The following is a 16,676-nucleotide window of genomic DNA, read 5'->3' on the forward strand; positions in this document are numbered from 1 at the left end:
TCTTGTAAATAGTTGTTAACGTTTATTGCATGAAAAGTGATGCAGTGTCTTTATTATCAAAACGGCGTAATGGTTCAAATGGCTCTGAGCGCTATGGGACTTAACATCCTGAGGTCATCAGTCCCCTAGAACTTAGAACTACTTAAACCTAACCCAAGGACATCACACACATCCATGCCCGAGGCAGGATTCGAACCTGCGGCCGTAGCGGTCGCGCGGTTGCAGAAGCCGTATTCTCAACTATGCGGTACGTGTCACTGCAGAATAACCTGAATTGTGCCACTGGAGCGGAGCGAATGCAGCAGCATTCGTGTTGACGTGTGAAGTGACGCTCCGGTGAACGGACAGCTATAACATGGTCAGTGGCTGCCGGTGACGAGGCGACGCGACCTGACCCGCCCGGGCCACGGTACGGCACGCTACGCTACACTAGAGCACGGCACGCCGCTGTCCCGCCTTCATTGCTCGGCCTCGCGCTATTTTTGAGCGCTTTCCGTCCGCCGAGCGGTCGATACTCGTACACTGCACTCAGCTGCTTCGTCTCGCTCTTCACACAGCACACCTGCGCTGCGTTACGAACAGCACAACAGCCGCCGCAGTGACGTCCCAGCAGTGTGCCGGTAGGCGGCTCCGTGTGACAGGATGGAGTCATCTAGATTCTCTGTCACTGCTGTCAGGCCTCTCCAGAATTCAACTGAACTGAACTGACGAATGTCACTTAACTGTTTATTAAATAATTAGCAAAGCTTTCAAGTATTCTGCAGTTGGTGCGGTACTCATTTCTGTTCTTGTAATTTGAAGAAAATTTGTAAATCACATGAAAACGACTTCAGGGTCACTTGCCCCTTGCATATCTCGAAATTCCCTTAGCCTTAATATTAAGCTTATCCAATACGGATCTCCTAGAGTCTGTGATTGTGTATTAAATATAGAAACAGAAAACTGCAACGATTCACTTTTTTTTTTAAATATTCGTTTATTCCCATAAACTTTCTTTCGAGCCATTTCAGGTTGATATTCAGATGGGGGCACAGGGAAGTTACGTGTTCATTTACATAGCTTGGTGCTGGTTTCTGGTTCTATGGCAAGAAGATACATCGCCTTGTGAAATGGTCATACATTGTGCTATATTGAAAAACTAATTCTGTTACTGCGACGGTATGGGGATTTGTACCTGACACTTCCATTATCTCTCTGTTCACCAGGAGGATGAATATATACCGCTGTCACTATAAAACTGCCAACATCCAGCATGAGCTCCACAGTTGGTGTATGTTACGAAGGAATAACATACTTTGCTCAGAGACAGTTGTTTGACTTTTGGTACATATTAATACAGTCGATGTATGGGCAAATACTATATAAAATTTCAGACTGAACCACTTTATTTGAACCACTTTATTTGAACCACTTTATTTCTGTTTTTATATTAACGCTGATTGGAATTACTGGCTTACAGTAAACACAGATACGGTTTATTGCAGTTAGGAAAATAATATGTACAGTAGTACTGCACGCATTTTTAGTAACAGTAAAAAAATTATTTAGCTACATAGCACAAGAATTATCTTCCGTTACATTACTAGCTGGTAATTCAGACAGACATAAATGCACTTCAGAGGTAACGGAAGGGTGTGTGTGTGTGTGTGTGTGTGTGTGTGTGTGTGTGTGTGTGTGTGTGTGTGTGTGTGTGTGTGTGTGTGTGTGTGTGTGACGGGGGGGGGGGGGCAGGAGGCTTATTAGCTGTGCCGAACTCTACTAACAAGGGGAGGCCGCCAATTGTGAAATTCAGATTCGATTCATACTGCGCATAATAAAAGCTCATGGCCAGAGGTGTAATGTGGCAAAGCACCAAGATGCACTTCTCAGCCGTTGTCGAGAAAATCGACAGTTAAAAGAAACCGTTGCGGTGAAATACTCTCTACGATTAGCAATTTTCTACAGCGTGGTGGTGCAGCGGTAAGCGTTCGGGTTCGTAATCCGAAGGTCGCCGGATCGAATCTCGCTCCATGCAACTTTTTTCTTTAGTATTTGTTTTTTGTAATTCATATATATATATATATATATATATATATATATATATATATATATATATATATTCCCGGCAATCAGTTGCAACAATTATGCATATAATAAGTTGTTGAAAGTCGTTTGTCGTGGAAAAACTGGCGACTTCGAACATCATTATGTTTTCCGCAAACAAAGTTGTATTTCACAAATGTTATTGTCTTCACAATGTTAACCACATGTAGTTAACGGAAGACGTAGAAACGAATACTATAGCGTAAGTCAAACGTTCGAATTAGAATAGAGACCCCACGAACACAAACTTGCTGTGGCAGGTATGAAATATAAACTCCGTTACTCGCTCGTTACACTTGAAGGACAGATGTTGAATGGGCCGAAACGAGCCGCCCCATGAAGCGTAGTTGCCTGCTGACTTCGAAAGAAGGTAGATGCGGTCCCTAGCGCAACTTATAACATCGTCGAAAATCAGTGCGGACGGGACAGCTTTGGTACACCCTGTTAAACAAACGGAAAAATGGAGGCGGTACAATTGGAGAGCGATCCGCCTTCACCAACATGCATAAGCAATTCATTAATAGTTTATATATATATTTGAATTGCAAAAAATTAATAACAAAAAAATATTGCATGGCGCGAGATTCGATCCGGCGATCGTCGGATTACGAGCCCCAGCGCTTACCGCTGCGCTATGACGCTGTAGAAAATCATTAATCGTAGAGAGTATTTCACTGCAACGGTTTCTGTTAACTGTCGATTTTCTCGACAGCGGCTGAGAAGTGCATCTTGGTGCTTTGCCACATTACACCTCTGGCCATGAGCTTTTATTATGCGCAGTATGAATCGAATCTGAATTTCACAATTGGCGGCCTCCCCTTGTAAGTCTATTAAGTTGTATACGAAAAAAATCAGTTTGGTTACTGAGAAGGTGGTCTGATGCTATACATTTGTTTGTAAAGATCTTAGTTTTTTTTTTTAAATCAGTACTTTGTTAGTTTCTGAGAATATACAGCGTTGTCTCTTGGCACAATGGATTGCATTAGAAGTGTGAGATGGAATTATCCTAAGAATTAAGATCACACTTCTTAACCTCCTCTTTCTTGTAGTGTCGATCATCTATCTATCGCACTATTTCAACTTTACTTGTACTTGCACCTGGTCTTCAACTTTAGCCCAGTATTCCCGCAGTAGTTTCCCGTGCTGTTCCCTCCTCGCTATAGTCTAGGTTTTGCTAGTTTTTGGTTTACCTTTCCCGGAAACGAAGATGACATTTTAATTTTTCTTGAGTGGACTGCGTTTATAGACATCCTCCCGTGTTATACCCACTTTCTTCAGATCGTTTTCTACCTCGGCGAACCACGCCCCCTAAGTTTTATTTCTTAGATCTTATGTCTGCAGTCAGCCCGTTATCACATGACAGTCTTGCTTTCTCGACCTTAGTCAATCCAAACCGATGATAGCAAGCATTTCCCGCACGAGGTTTAGCTGTAAAAGTTTCCCAGCATACCTTCACCGCAGTGAAATCGATACAACTCTGTGTTGAGAGTGCACCAGTGTAACAGAAGGCGATACGGACCTTGCCATGTTCGCCTACACAAAATAGGAAAGGAACACACTGCCGATATTTTGACAGCTTCTTCGCCAGAAATTAGTGTTTTCCCACTACTTCTCTCATCTCGTTCCCTTTGAGCAATACTGAAAATAACAAAGTGTTTCTTACATTGAGGTACACTATGTGATCAAAAGTATCCCAACACCCCCAAAAACATACGTTTTTAATATTAGGTGTATTTTGTTGACACCTTCTTCCAGGTACTCCATATTAGTAGTCATTAGACATTGTGAGAGAGCAGAATGGGGCTGTCCGCGGAACTCACGGACTTCGAACGTGGTCAGGCGGTAGGGTGTCACTTGTGTCATACGTCTATGCGCAAGATTTCCACACCCCTAAACATCCCTCTGTCCACTGTTTCCGATGTCATAGTGACGAGGAAACATGAAGGGACATGTACTGCACAAAAGCGTGCAGACCAACCTCGTCTGTTGACTGATAGAGACCGCCGAAGAGGGTCGTAATGTGTAATAAGCAGACGTTTGTCCAGATCATTACACAGGAACCCAAACTGCATCAGGATGCACTGCAAGTACTATGACAGTTAGGCGGGAGGTGAGAAAACTTGTATTTCATGGTCGAGGGGCTGCTCATAGGCCACACATCAAGCCGGTAAATGCCAAACGATGCCTCGCTTGGTGTAACGAGCGTAAACATTGAACAATTGAACAGTGGATAGACTTTTTGTGGAGTGACGAATCACGCTACACGATCCGGCGATCCGATGGCAGGGTATGGGTATGGCGAATGCCCGGTGAACGTCATCTGTCAGTGTGTGTAGTGCCAACAGTAAAATTCGGAGGCGGTGGTGTTACGGTGTGGTCGTGTTTTTCATGGATGGGGCTTGCACCCCTTGTTTTCCGTGGCACTATCATAGCACAGGCCTACATTGATGTTTTAAGCACCTTCTTGCTCCCCACTCTTGAAGAGCAATTCGGGGATGGCGATTGCATCTTTCAACACGATCGAGCACCTGTTCATAATGTACGGCATGTTGCGGAGTGGTTACACGACATTAACATCCCTGTAGAAGACTGGCCTGCACAGCGTCCTGACCTGAATCCTATAGAACACCTTTGGGATATTTTGGAACGCAGACTTCGTTCCAGGCCTCACCGACTGACCTCGATACCTCTCCTCAGTGCAGCACTCCGTGAAGATTAATTTTGGGAGCATGCCGTGAGAGTGTGGATAACATCAGAAACTCCGTGCGGACGTTTTCAGGCGACGCTGTTAGCTAAAGGGAGGTTTCAGAGCCAGAAGACTAACGCGTATCGAACAGAGACTTGCGGTGATCGACGGTTGGTGCAGGGACAGGCATTTGACGCTGACATTAATGACCTGAAACAGACGAAGGTATCCATTAACTGGTCCATTACACTACTGGCCATGTATCACTGTAAACGGTAAGCACCGTAAAATACAGTCGATGCGAGTGTGTTACGGAGATGTTCAGCAAACTATGCAGAAGTTTGCTGTTGTAGCTCTGAGAGCACACTATTCAAGAAGGCTCGTGAAATACAAAGGGTATTTGGAACTTATGTTCCGATCGGCCGCGAAATGGAAACCACAGCGAAAATAAAAAATGTTTTATTTGCAACAGTTAGCTACAACTTCCATCTTCTTATCTATATAGTCGTCGCTCCGACATAGACACTTGTAGTAGCGTTGTGCAAAATTTCCAATACCTTTGCATAGAAGTCAGCCACCAATGCTTTCCGCCCATTCTCTACACTGGTCTGCAGGTCGGTGCCTATGCCAAATTGTTGTCTTCGTAGCCAGCGGTTCATGTAACAGGGATGAAACTTGAGAGGGAGCCAATTACGGCTGTATTAGGCATGATCAGACACTTCCCATCGAAAGCGCTGCAGGATCATCTTCTTTGCCCCTGAAGAGTGCGGCTCCGAATTGCCTTTGAGAAGGAAATGCGTGACAGTTACGTTATGTAGGCTGCATAGTTTCAGGCGAAATTTCTCTCGCCACCCTCGTACTTAACGGAGGACACTATTTTCTAGGCATCTTCACCTGCTCACTGTGCAGAGCTGAAAAGAACGACGTGACGCGATCGACGGGCGTACTATAGACACTGCCCAAGACATCTGTGCAAAGCTTCATAGGATTTTCACTGTGATTTCGCGATCGATCGGAACTTACTTTGCGAATAGCCCCCATACGTTACTTCTTCCTTCACACGTCTCGTTAAATAACCGCAATGAGAGAACCGCAAAATTTAGACCTCATATGGAGGCTTAGCGAAACCTGTTCGTCCTATGTATCATTTGCGAATGGAACACTGATGCTGCTTTGTGTTAAAGCTGTTATAGTCACAAAACTTCATTCTATCGATTTGAGTGCTGGAAGGTGTACTGGGAAACTTTTATAACTAAACCTCACGCGGCAAATACTTGCTGAGATCAATTTGAGTTGACGAAGGTGGAAAAAACGAGGTCACGGCGTGATAACTGGCTGAATGTAAACTTAATCCTTGCATATGTTCCGGTTCTCTCGCCGGCTTTGAGAGGCCTTACGAGTGAACAAGTTAGTGTGTACAGTTGATGGATAACGTAAAATATGGATCTTGTTTTTATGGCTTCTGTAGCTAATAGATTGATTTATCATTATAAGTAATGAAAATCCAGAGCGATTCTATTGTCCGACTTCTCATATTATACATTATGTATGGCTGAACAACAGCTAAGCTAAGATAACTTTATAAATGCACTTCTTAGGGCTAATACTAACAACGACACCGTTAAAATTCGGACCCAACAGACCTGAAATCTTCCATATATGACTAAAACAACAGAAGTTTCTTACGGCTACTGAAATATCTTGCAAACCAGTGTCTGTGTATAGAAAAGGGCACATTCCGTGTTTTCTTCCACCGATGTTTTGCAACAATCAGTTACGCTGAAAGTTTTGCCACTTTTGGTGCAATTCGTTCATTGCGTCAAGATACATAAGAGCGTTTCGTGGATAATCATGACAGAGAGGGATTTTGAGGGGGAGGGGGGGGGGGAGAGCGGAGGGCGGTTGTCGCACTTGGGCTATTACGAAGATCATTAAGACAAATTTTTAAAAATTGTAAAAACAGGCAGAACTATGGAAAGTCCATGGATCTCTTTCCGTCACAGTAAGGGAACACCCGACTGAGAACTGAGAAAGGTGCTATAGGAGGACACCCACATGTAGAGTACAGGTACGCTTTTAAATGTTCAAGCGATAGTAGCAGAGACTAGTAAAAATAGTGCGATATATGTTGTAAACATAGTTCAATATTGAAAGGTGGCTACACTGTGCCACTGCGCCAGAGAGTGCGCCAAAGAGTACTATTAAGCCGCCTCCACAGTGATTGTCGAGAGTTTCATAGCAGTCAGTGCTTGTGAAGAGATAGTAGAAGTCAGTGGTTGTTGAGAGTTCGTGGCAGTCAGTGCTAGTAGAGAGCACAGTGTGTGTTAAGAGCTCGTGATTGTCGTGAAGTCGGAGTGAGATGTGGTAGTAAAGAGTGTTGCTCCTTGTTTTATGCAGTTATTTGATGGGAGAGATAGCAGATGTTATTGTAATGAGTGCATTTCGTCAATATATATGAAGGTAAAATTTATAATGTTTTTTTTATTAATTGTCTATCTGAAATAATGTGTCACTACAGGTTCAGTCAACAAAGCATCTGGCTTGTGTTCTTGGATTAGAGTGTAATTGTGATTTTTTTGCGTAATTATAGTTTTTCTAAATTTCTTTTGTCACGTCAGTATAGTTGGTATTTAAAAATTCTTGGCTTGTTGGAAAAGAACCGTGCCAGATGTGGACGTTGAGTCACACTCCCACATACAGAACAGTTACTTTTGGGCTTATTGGTTTTGTAGGTTTTATAGTTGCTGGGGACTTTATAGTTGCTGGGGACTTAATTAATTAATTGTGTTTACGAAAATTTTCTTACATTGTTCTTTGCAGTCAGATTGCGTAATAATACTAGTCAGGGCCAACCGTTTACGAGACTTGCGTAATCGGACAGACAGTTACTAAAAATAAAAGTATTTTCAATCAAATATAACTGGCTCGTGTTCTTGTATTAGAGTGAATTTTGATTTTCTTGCGTAATTATAGTTTTTCTAAATTTCTTTTGTCACGTCAGTATAGTTGGTATTAAAAAATTCTTGGCTTGTTGGAAAAGAACCGTGCCAGATGTGGACGTTGAGTCACACTCCCACATACAGAACAGTTACTCTTGTGCTTGGATTTTGTAGGTTTTATAGTTGCTGGGGACTTAATTAATTAACTGTGTTTACGAAAATTTTCTTACATTGTTCTTTGCAGTCAGATTGCGTAATAATACTAGTCAGGGCCAACCGATTACGAGACTTGCGTAATCGGACATACAGCAACGAAAAAAAAAATCATTTTCAATCATTTATTTAATTAAGCCCCCATGCAATATTCAGAACAGAAAAAATAATTTTTTTATGATCCACAAACATAATTTCATTTGAAAGTATCAAATGTTATGAAGTGGACTAGATTTAACTAATTTACATAATTAATTAATTGGTTAGTTACAACGTTCTTTTGCTCCGAAGCAGACGATAAGAGGAACCAACAACTCATTTGTTTCTGCTTCACGTTACCTATAATGCGCTGATAGTGGTACCCCTGCCACACACCTTAAGGTGACTTGTGAAGTGTAGGTGTGGTATTGGCTGATGTGTGGCCGGAAACAAATAAAGGAGATCACAAGCGAAGCTTCTCTCGACTTGGTGCGGCCTTGATCTTCCTGGCCGCTGCCGTTGGAGATCTCGGCATTAGTATGCAGGCGTAGCCCAGATCCCGTTCCGCTGATGAAGCGTAACGGCAGAAGACGCACCCGGCGGTAGCCAGGTCAGGGTCTCCCTGCGCTGCCAAGGCTGGAATGATTTGCAAAGCCTGTCACACCGTGTCCAGTTAAGAAGCTGCTTATCGTTAACATACGAATTCCTCTCTGCTTTCCTTACGCTCACAACTGCACCAGTGACCACCGTTACGTGATATGAAAGCTATCTAATAATACATCTCATAACACTACGAAGGTCTTCACGGCCAGCTTTTGCTTCAGCAAAACTTTTTACTAACGAGAATGAGATTTGCACTCTGCAGCGGAGTGTGCGCTGATATGAAACTTCCTGGCAGATTAAAAACGTGTGCCCGACCGAGACTCGAACTCGGGACCTTTGCCTTTCGCGGGCAAGTGCTCTACCATCTGAGTTACCGAAGCACGACTCACGCAATATCCTTTCTTTCAGGAGTGCTAGTTCTCCAAGGTTCGCAGGAGAGCTTCTGTAAAGTTTGGAAGGTAGGAGACGAGATACTGGCAGAAGTAAAGCTGTGAGGACCGGGCGTGAGTCGTGCTTCGGTAGCTCAGATGGTAGAGCACTTGTCCGCGAAAGGCAAAGGTCCCGAGTTCGAGTCTCGGTCGGGCACACGGTTTTAATCTGCCAGGAAGTTTCATATTTACTAACGCTTCGCCCGCATCTGTGGGAGACATCTTCACAGATAAACTAGCAACTGCTTCTGAAACTAAAGGGGCTTCGAATTTTTAAGCTGTGTAGAGGGCAACATGGGTCGTCACTTGATACTGAGTGAAACATTGTCTGTCAACGGCCACATCATTATCAATTAAAAGTAACCATTACTCTGTTGGTGTAAAGTCGCCACCCATACTTTAACGTAGCTTCCTCTTCCTTTCTGTTAAAGTTATCGCGGTAATTATTCTATTGCCTTTCTATATAAGCGCGCATAATTTTAAAATGAAGGGAAATACCTTATATATACAGAGGATGTACGTTATCCAATAGCGACAGACGGTGCGTATAATATTCCGTGCAGTTGTGGCCAAGTATTTATCGAAACCACAGGAAGAAGTATTAACGCTTGTTTACGCGTAAAACTGAAACTATAGTCTTGGACAAATTTGAGAATTTGGTCATAGCGCAACATGTCTGACAGTGTGGAGACGTTGTCACGCGCTCTGTTACAGAAGGGCAATAGAGATTTATAGAAACCGCTATAATTTCAACAAAAAAGGAGAGATAAAATAAAACTTGGGTGCTGACTTCGCAACATGGTAGTAACGATTGATTAATTTTAATGAAGAAACTGCGTCTCCGATAGGAAATAATCATGCATTCGGCATCACGTGACAAATGGTGGTGCCCTCAATAAATTTATTTATTTATTGCGTTTTAGACTGTTACCTATAATTCAAACAGAGGCTATATTCATCCATATCCAAATTATTAGTTGTAACAATCAGTTTTTTTCCTACACATCAGTGTGTAATAAGATAAAATCCCCTACCGAAGCTAACACAACACTGCTTCCCATCACGATAAATATTCTGCTCTTAATGAAGACTACACCGACTACAAATACCTACACCTGTCACTATTAGTATCTATGCCTTTTCTCTCTCTCTCCTGTCTGTCATTAGTCTAGATTATAACAAATGCTAATAAATTATGACACCAAGAACAATAATTTTATCTTGAAACTCTTCCATTTGCCTGTGTTCGCATACAAAAACAGCAACATGGGATTGTGGGTGATGCAAAACACTTTATTTATTTATTCCAAAACTGGTTTCATGGACAAATATCGCCATCCGTGGGTTCTTGGATTCTAAAATACGCAAAACTTATAAAACATTGTAAAACATTATCATGTTTTTTGTTTCTATTACTGTTTTCTGTGAATAATTTTATAATACTTTGTTTACTATACGTCCCAGCATGATATTTTCACTGTTGCCGCTGATTCCGGTATATTTTCTGCGTTTTATAAAATCGTTCACAAGAAACAATGCTTGAAACAAAACAATACACAAGTAATAATGTTTTACAGTGTTTTATAAGTTTGCTGTTTCTGCACGAGGATTGAGGATGGCGGTATCTGTCGCTGAAACTAGCTTGGAAATAACAAAAGTGTTCCGCATCAAGACGGACCCACAGTCCCACGTTGTTGACTGTGACTCCAGCTTTCTGTCTGCCACATTCCACAAGGTAGGCACACCCTGCCGTTTCCTTGGGCGCTTCGGAGAGCTTTATGGTGGAACCTGCCTCTTCCGTTGTCTGCCGGTTCCCTGGTTAGAATGAAGGATTCCCATGTTGCTGCGCTCTACACAGTTCATAGTGTCTCTATAAATTAAGGGTCCTTGAGGTTCCGATGCAGCTGCCAATTTTATCTGTTGCCGGTTAGAAGCACAGCTGCCTGCCTATCTACATATTCCGGTTCTGTTTCTTTAGGTGGCGACGTACGGCCCGCTGCTGCATTTTCACTCTGGTGTAACTATCGCCGTGCATACACTGTTGGCTGTTCATGTGCTGCAACCGTTGTCTTCAGCTTTCTTCGCAGCGTTGCTCCTGTGTCTTCCGTCGCAAGCACCCGTAGTGCAGTGGACGGGCGTTGATTGATAAGCCTTTCTTGAAATAGCGTTAGCAATATTGTGTGGTACCTGCCATTTTGTCTCGCAAGGTGATATCTCCTTCACATAGACTCCACCATACCGATTTAGTTGCTGCGCTCTACACAGTTCATAGTGTCTCTATAAATTAAGGGTCCTTGAGGTTCCGATGCAGCTGCCAATTTTATCTCTGAAGAGATGTCACAAAAAATGCACGCGTGAAGGCGAGACGAAAGTTGGGGAAGAAATCAATCAGTACAAGAGAACATATAAATTTAACGTTTTTCATTTATAATTACAAAGCTGTGCTATCAATAACCAACGGAAAACTCAATTAACATGCTTTCTTGAATGGCCTTTTAATGGTCACAGAAAATACTCCTTCCTTAAGACCTGTATTTTTTTTTTTTTTTTTTGCAATAACTATCTTTTCTTTTATTCCGTCGTAAGTATCTGAAGTTATCAATCTCAAGTTCATATTCATTCCATTTAGGCGTTCAATTTTAACATATAGATTTTTTTATTTTCAGTTAGTGATACACTACTGGCCATTAAAATTGCTACACCAAGAAGAAATGCAGATGATAAACGGGTATTCATTGAACAAATATATTATACTAGAACTAACATGTGATTATATTTTCATGAAATTTGGGTGCATAGATCCTAAGAAATCAGTATCCAGAACAACCACCTCTGGCCGTAATAACGGCCTCGATACGTCTGGGCATTGAGTCAAACAGGGCTTGGATGTCATGTAGAGGTACAGCTGCCCATGCAGCTTCAACACGAGACCACAGTTCATCAAGAGTAGTGACTGGCGTATTGTGACGAGCCAGTTGCTCGGCCACCATTGACCAGACGTTTTCAGTTGGTGAGAGATCTGGAGAATGTGCTGGCCAGGGTAGCAGTCGAACATTTTCTGTATCCAGAGAGGCCCGTACAGGACCTGCTACATGCGGTCGTGCATTATCCTGCTGAAATGTAGGGTTTCACAGGGATCGAATGAAGGGTAGAGTCACGGGTCGTAACGCATCTGAAATGTAACGTCCACTGTTCAAAGTGCTGTCAATTCGAACAAGAGGTGACCGAGACGTGTAACCAGTGGCACCCCATACCATCACGCCGGGTGATAAGCCAGTATGGCGATGACAGATACACGCTTCCAATGTGCGTTCACCACGATGTCGCCAAACACGGATGCGAGCATCATGATGCTGTAACACAACCTGGATTCATCCGAAAAAATGACGTTTTGCCATTCGTGCACCCAGGTTCGTCGTTGAGTCCACCATCGCAGGCGCTCCTGTCTGTGATGCAGCGTCAAGGGTAACCGCAGTCATGGTCTCCGAGCTGATAGTTCATGCTGCTGCAAACGTCGTCGAACTGTTCGTACAGATGGTTGTTGTCTTGCAAACGTCCGCATCTGTTGGCTCAGGGATCGAGACGTGGCTGCACGATCCGTTATGGTCATGCGGATAAGATGCCTGTCATCTCGAATGCTAGTGATACGAGGCCGTTGGGATCCAGCACGGCGTTCCGTACTACCCTCCTGAACCCATCGATTCCATATTCTGCTAACAGTCATTGGATCTCGACCAACGCGAGCAGCAATGTCGCGATACGATAAACCGCAATCGCAATAGGCTACAATCCGACCTTTATCAAAGTCGGAAACGTGATGGTACGCTTTTCTCCTCCTTACACGAGGCATCACAACAACTTTTCCCCCGCAACGCCGGTCAACTGCTGTTTGTATATGACAAATCGGTTGGAAACTTTCCTTCCGTCAGCACGTTGTAGGTGTCGCCACCGGCGCCAACCTTGTGTAAATGCTCTAAAAAGTTAATCATTTGCATATCACAGCATCTTCTTCCTGTCAGCTAAATTTCGCGTCTGTAGCACGCCATCTTTGTGGTGTAGCAATTTTAATGGCCAGTAGTGTATCGTGTCATCAGCATATCTTCCACATCAGATTTTCCTTGCTCCTGATGTCATACCACCTGTGTGCTGGAAGCAGTTTTCAACTATATCATCTAAATGGATATAAACGCTAGAAATGAAAGACAAAGGTCTTGGCTAACCTCTCTGACAATTTTAATTCCTCTTGTGATCTCATCTCCTTTCCTTGCTTGTTGTGTGATGTATATTTTGCTTACTGCATACCCTTTCCTCTCTTTCCTTTGCAGACGTAGACAGAAGAAAAAGTAATTTTCAGAAACTTCAGGTGACTGACACTCTCGCAGGCATCATGAATGTTTTTGTTTTTCTTTCTCTTTTTTGTATACGTTTATATTTTTCTTCTGTTTTCTATTAATATTTTGATAAGCTTTCTTTAAAAAAGGATATGTTGTGAGATGCGCTACGACCTCGTCTCATTGATGCAGAGGATCATGAAGTAACAATTAACCCCCTACCGCGATCATTTAAAATGTTTTGACAACTCCCACGTATAAAAAAGCTCCAATTTTTTTAAAATTTACAGATGAGTTAGTTTGTTCAATATTTGACGTTAAGCATGTAAATGAGAAAAATTGTAGAAAAGGTATGAATGTATGTTTAAAGTTCCTTGAGGTTGCTAAATGCTCACACAGGGGACACTGGCTGAGTATAGTCTGGATAATTTGTGATCGGTTTTCACCAAAAGCTATTTTTATGTGTCGTATACTAAGATTTTGTAGGGATGGACAGTGGTATATGTGGATACTGTCTGCAGAAGTGTTGCAAACGGAGTTAGTAGTAAAGTAGTAGTAAATGAAAATTTCGTGTACGAACAGCGAAATTGTTGTAAGCGCTAAATTTCCTTCCTTTCATTCTTTTGTGGTAGGTGTCAGCAACAAATGTTTGGAAAATGTTTGAAATATTTGTAAAACTTTTCTGTAAGCCAGCAAGTTCTCTCAATTCTCAAATATTGGACGAATATAGAGAAAGTAATTTGCACGTGGTGAGTTACGCTGCCTCAAGACATGGATACAGTTTTTAACTGTAATATCTACATCTACATGATTACTGTGAAATTCACAGTTAAGTACCTGGCAGAGGGTTCATCGCACTACCATCAAGCTATTTACCTCTCTCGAACGGTGCAGGGGAAAACAAGCACTTTAATTTCACGTGCGAGCTCTGATTTCTCTTATTTTCTTGTGATATCATTTCTCCCTATGTAGGTTGGCGACAGCAAAATATTTTGACACGTTGAGGAGAAAGTTGGTGATAGAATTTTCTTTAAGATCCTGTTCCAATGATTTCAGTCCCAAATTGCTTATCATATCCGTATCACTGTCTCCCCTATTTAGCGATGATGCAAAACGAGCTGCATTTCTTCTGAATCCTCTATCTGTCCTATCTAGTAGAGGACGAAAAAGCGTAGTGTATGCATTCTGTTCAGTAGACCGGTTGCATTTTCTAAGCATTCTGCCAATAAAAAGTACAGACCTCGTGTCTAAAGCATTTTGCAATTGTTTTTGGTCTCCTGATCAATTTTCTGGACAGTAAATTACAGTACCGTCTGCAAACTTAGCACATTAGACTCGCTTTCGGGAGGACGACGATTCAAATCCGCGTCCGTCCACACTGATTTAGATTTGGCACGCTTTTCCTAAATCGCTTCAGGCAAATGCCTGAATGGTTCCTTTGACAGGGCACGCCAGATTTCCTTCCCATTGTTCCCTAATCCGAGCTCATCTCTAATGATCTCGTTGTCGACGGGACGTTAAACTCTACTCTCTTATTCCTCCTTCGCCTCCTCCTCCGTCTGCAAGCAATCTAACAGGGCTGCTCGCATTGTGTCCTTATTATTTAAAGCAGATCAGGAACAGCTGAGGACATGTAACACTCCCTTGGGGAAAGCCAGGTATTACTTCTGTTTTACTCAATGACTTTCCGTCAGTTACTACGAAGCTTTCTGACAGAAAATCACGAATCCAGTTGCACAAGACACACAATATGATGAGAAATCGCTTATGAGGAATGGTGTCGACACTTTCAGGAAAAGTAAAAATATGGAATCAATTTTACATCTCCTGTCGATAGTGACCATTCCTTTCTGAGAATAAAGAGCTAGTTGTGTTACTGTGTTGGTTGCCATGGGAGTGCAACTGTTAACGAGCAGATTACAACATTTTTTTGTAAATAAAAATTTCGTTGGCTCTGGAAGGAGTTAGAAAGGCAGTCTTAAATTGGAATGAACTAGGTTAGCCGTTTCTTGATACAGTTAGCTGCGGACTGCTGCTGAGTACTGGCGCTGTGCTGTGTGCTTGACGTGGGCGCGCCTCTGCTTACAGATGGATAACCCGGGGTTCCAGAACGACGAGTGCGGCGCGATGCCGCGGCTGGCGCGCTCTCCCAGCCTGTCGCCGAGCGAGTGCCGGGTGCACGCGCCCGCCCCCGCCGCCCCAGCCACTGTACCGGCGTCGGCGCCGCCGGCCGCCCCCGCGCGCTCTGGCCCCGGCTACCTGCGATTCGGCGGCGGCGGAGCGCAGCCACAGGCGCCGAGCAGCCCAGCCTCCGCCCCCGCGCCGGTGACCGCCCCCGCCCCCAGCCCCCAGGGGCACGGCCTGCGTGAGCTGCTGGGCCGCCTCCAGCTGCCCGCCGCCGCCTCGCCGGACCCCAAGAAGGCGCCCGACGCGTCGCCGCTCTCCACCGTCAGCGCCATCGTCGCCAAGACCTTCCCGCCGTCGCCGCTGCACAAGGCCGCCGCGCTGGTGAGTGCACACACCTCACTACTTCATTTCCTCCACATCCGCTGCGGAAATTCTAATGTGAGACCGGTTAAGGAATCTTTCTGACGTGTACTACCCTAAACGTAGCTACCTAAATACATAAATTTAATCTCTTTTGGTTGCCCTTAATACTAACCCTTCCAACACCTATAACTTTAAACAATTGAGTCCCCAGCCTCACTATAATATGTTCCAAAGGAAGTAAAGACATTAGCTGCTATTGGGCATTGAAACACACACATCAAAAAAATTTTTGCATCACCTCGGTTACGAGAGTTCCAGTACCTGTACAGAAAGTTGGAATAGAGATCAACATAAACATCATTTCCACTCTTTTCATTGCTCATGAAAACCATGTATTGCATGTTGGACCACCGTACAGCGAGACCTTCAGAAGTGTCGGACCACACTGCTGTACACACCGGTACCTCTAATACCCAGTAGCACGTCCTCTTACACTGATGCATACCTGTATTCGTCGTGGCATACTATCCACAAGTTCGTTAAGGCACTGTTGGTCCATGTTATCCCACTCCTCAACGGCGATTCGGCATAGATCCCTCAGAATAGTTGGTGGGTCACGTCGTCCATAAATAGCCCTTTTCAGTCTATCCCAGGCATGTCGATAGGGTTCACGTCTTGAGAACATGCTGGCCACTCTAGTAGAGCGATGTCGTTCTTCTGAAGGAACTCATTCACAAGATGTGCACGATGGGGGCGCGAATTGTCGTCCATGAAGACGAATGCTTCGCCAGTACGCTGCCGATGTGGTTGCACTATCGGTTGGAGGATGGCATTCAAGTATCGTACAGCCGTTAATTCGCCTTCGATGACCACCAGCGGCGTTTGTCAGCCCCACATAATGCCACCCGAAAACAGCAAAGAACTT

At 43.6% G+C, this 16,676-nt stretch overlaps 1 protein-coding gene and 1 long non-coding RNA gene across 2 annotated transcripts in view; both read left to right on the plus strand.

Moving 5' to 3' along the window:
* LOC124794664 overlaps positions 1 to 15,470 on the plus strand; it is a 212,831-nt gene extending 197,361 nt beyond the window's left edge. Inside the window, exon 3 of the long non-coding RNA XR_007016594.1 lies at positions 15,350 to 15,470. This is a non-coding gene — a long non-coding RNA (uncharacterized LOC124794664). The remainder of the gene's footprint in view (positions 1 to 15,349) is intronic.
* A 147-nt stretch (positions 15,471 to 15,617) lies between these two features.
* Positions 15,618 to 16,676, plus strand: part of LOC124790533 (prolow-density lipoprotein receptor-related protein 1-like) — a 219,975-nt gene continuing 218,916 nt past the window's right edge. Inside the window, exon 1 of the mRNA XM_047257792.1 lies at positions 15,618 to 15,769. The gene's annotated coding sequence lies outside the window, so the exon portion shown is untranslated. The remainder of the gene's footprint in view (positions 15,770 to 16,676) is intronic.

This window comes from Schistocerca piceifrons, chromosome 1, assembly GCF_021461385.2.
Source record: "Schistocerca piceifrons isolate TAMUIC-IGC-003096 chromosome 1, iqSchPice1.1, whole genome shotgun sequence".
In the NCBI taxonomy this organism is placed as follows: Eukaryota; Metazoa; Arthropoda; class Insecta; order Orthoptera; family Acrididae; genus Schistocerca; species Schistocerca piceifrons.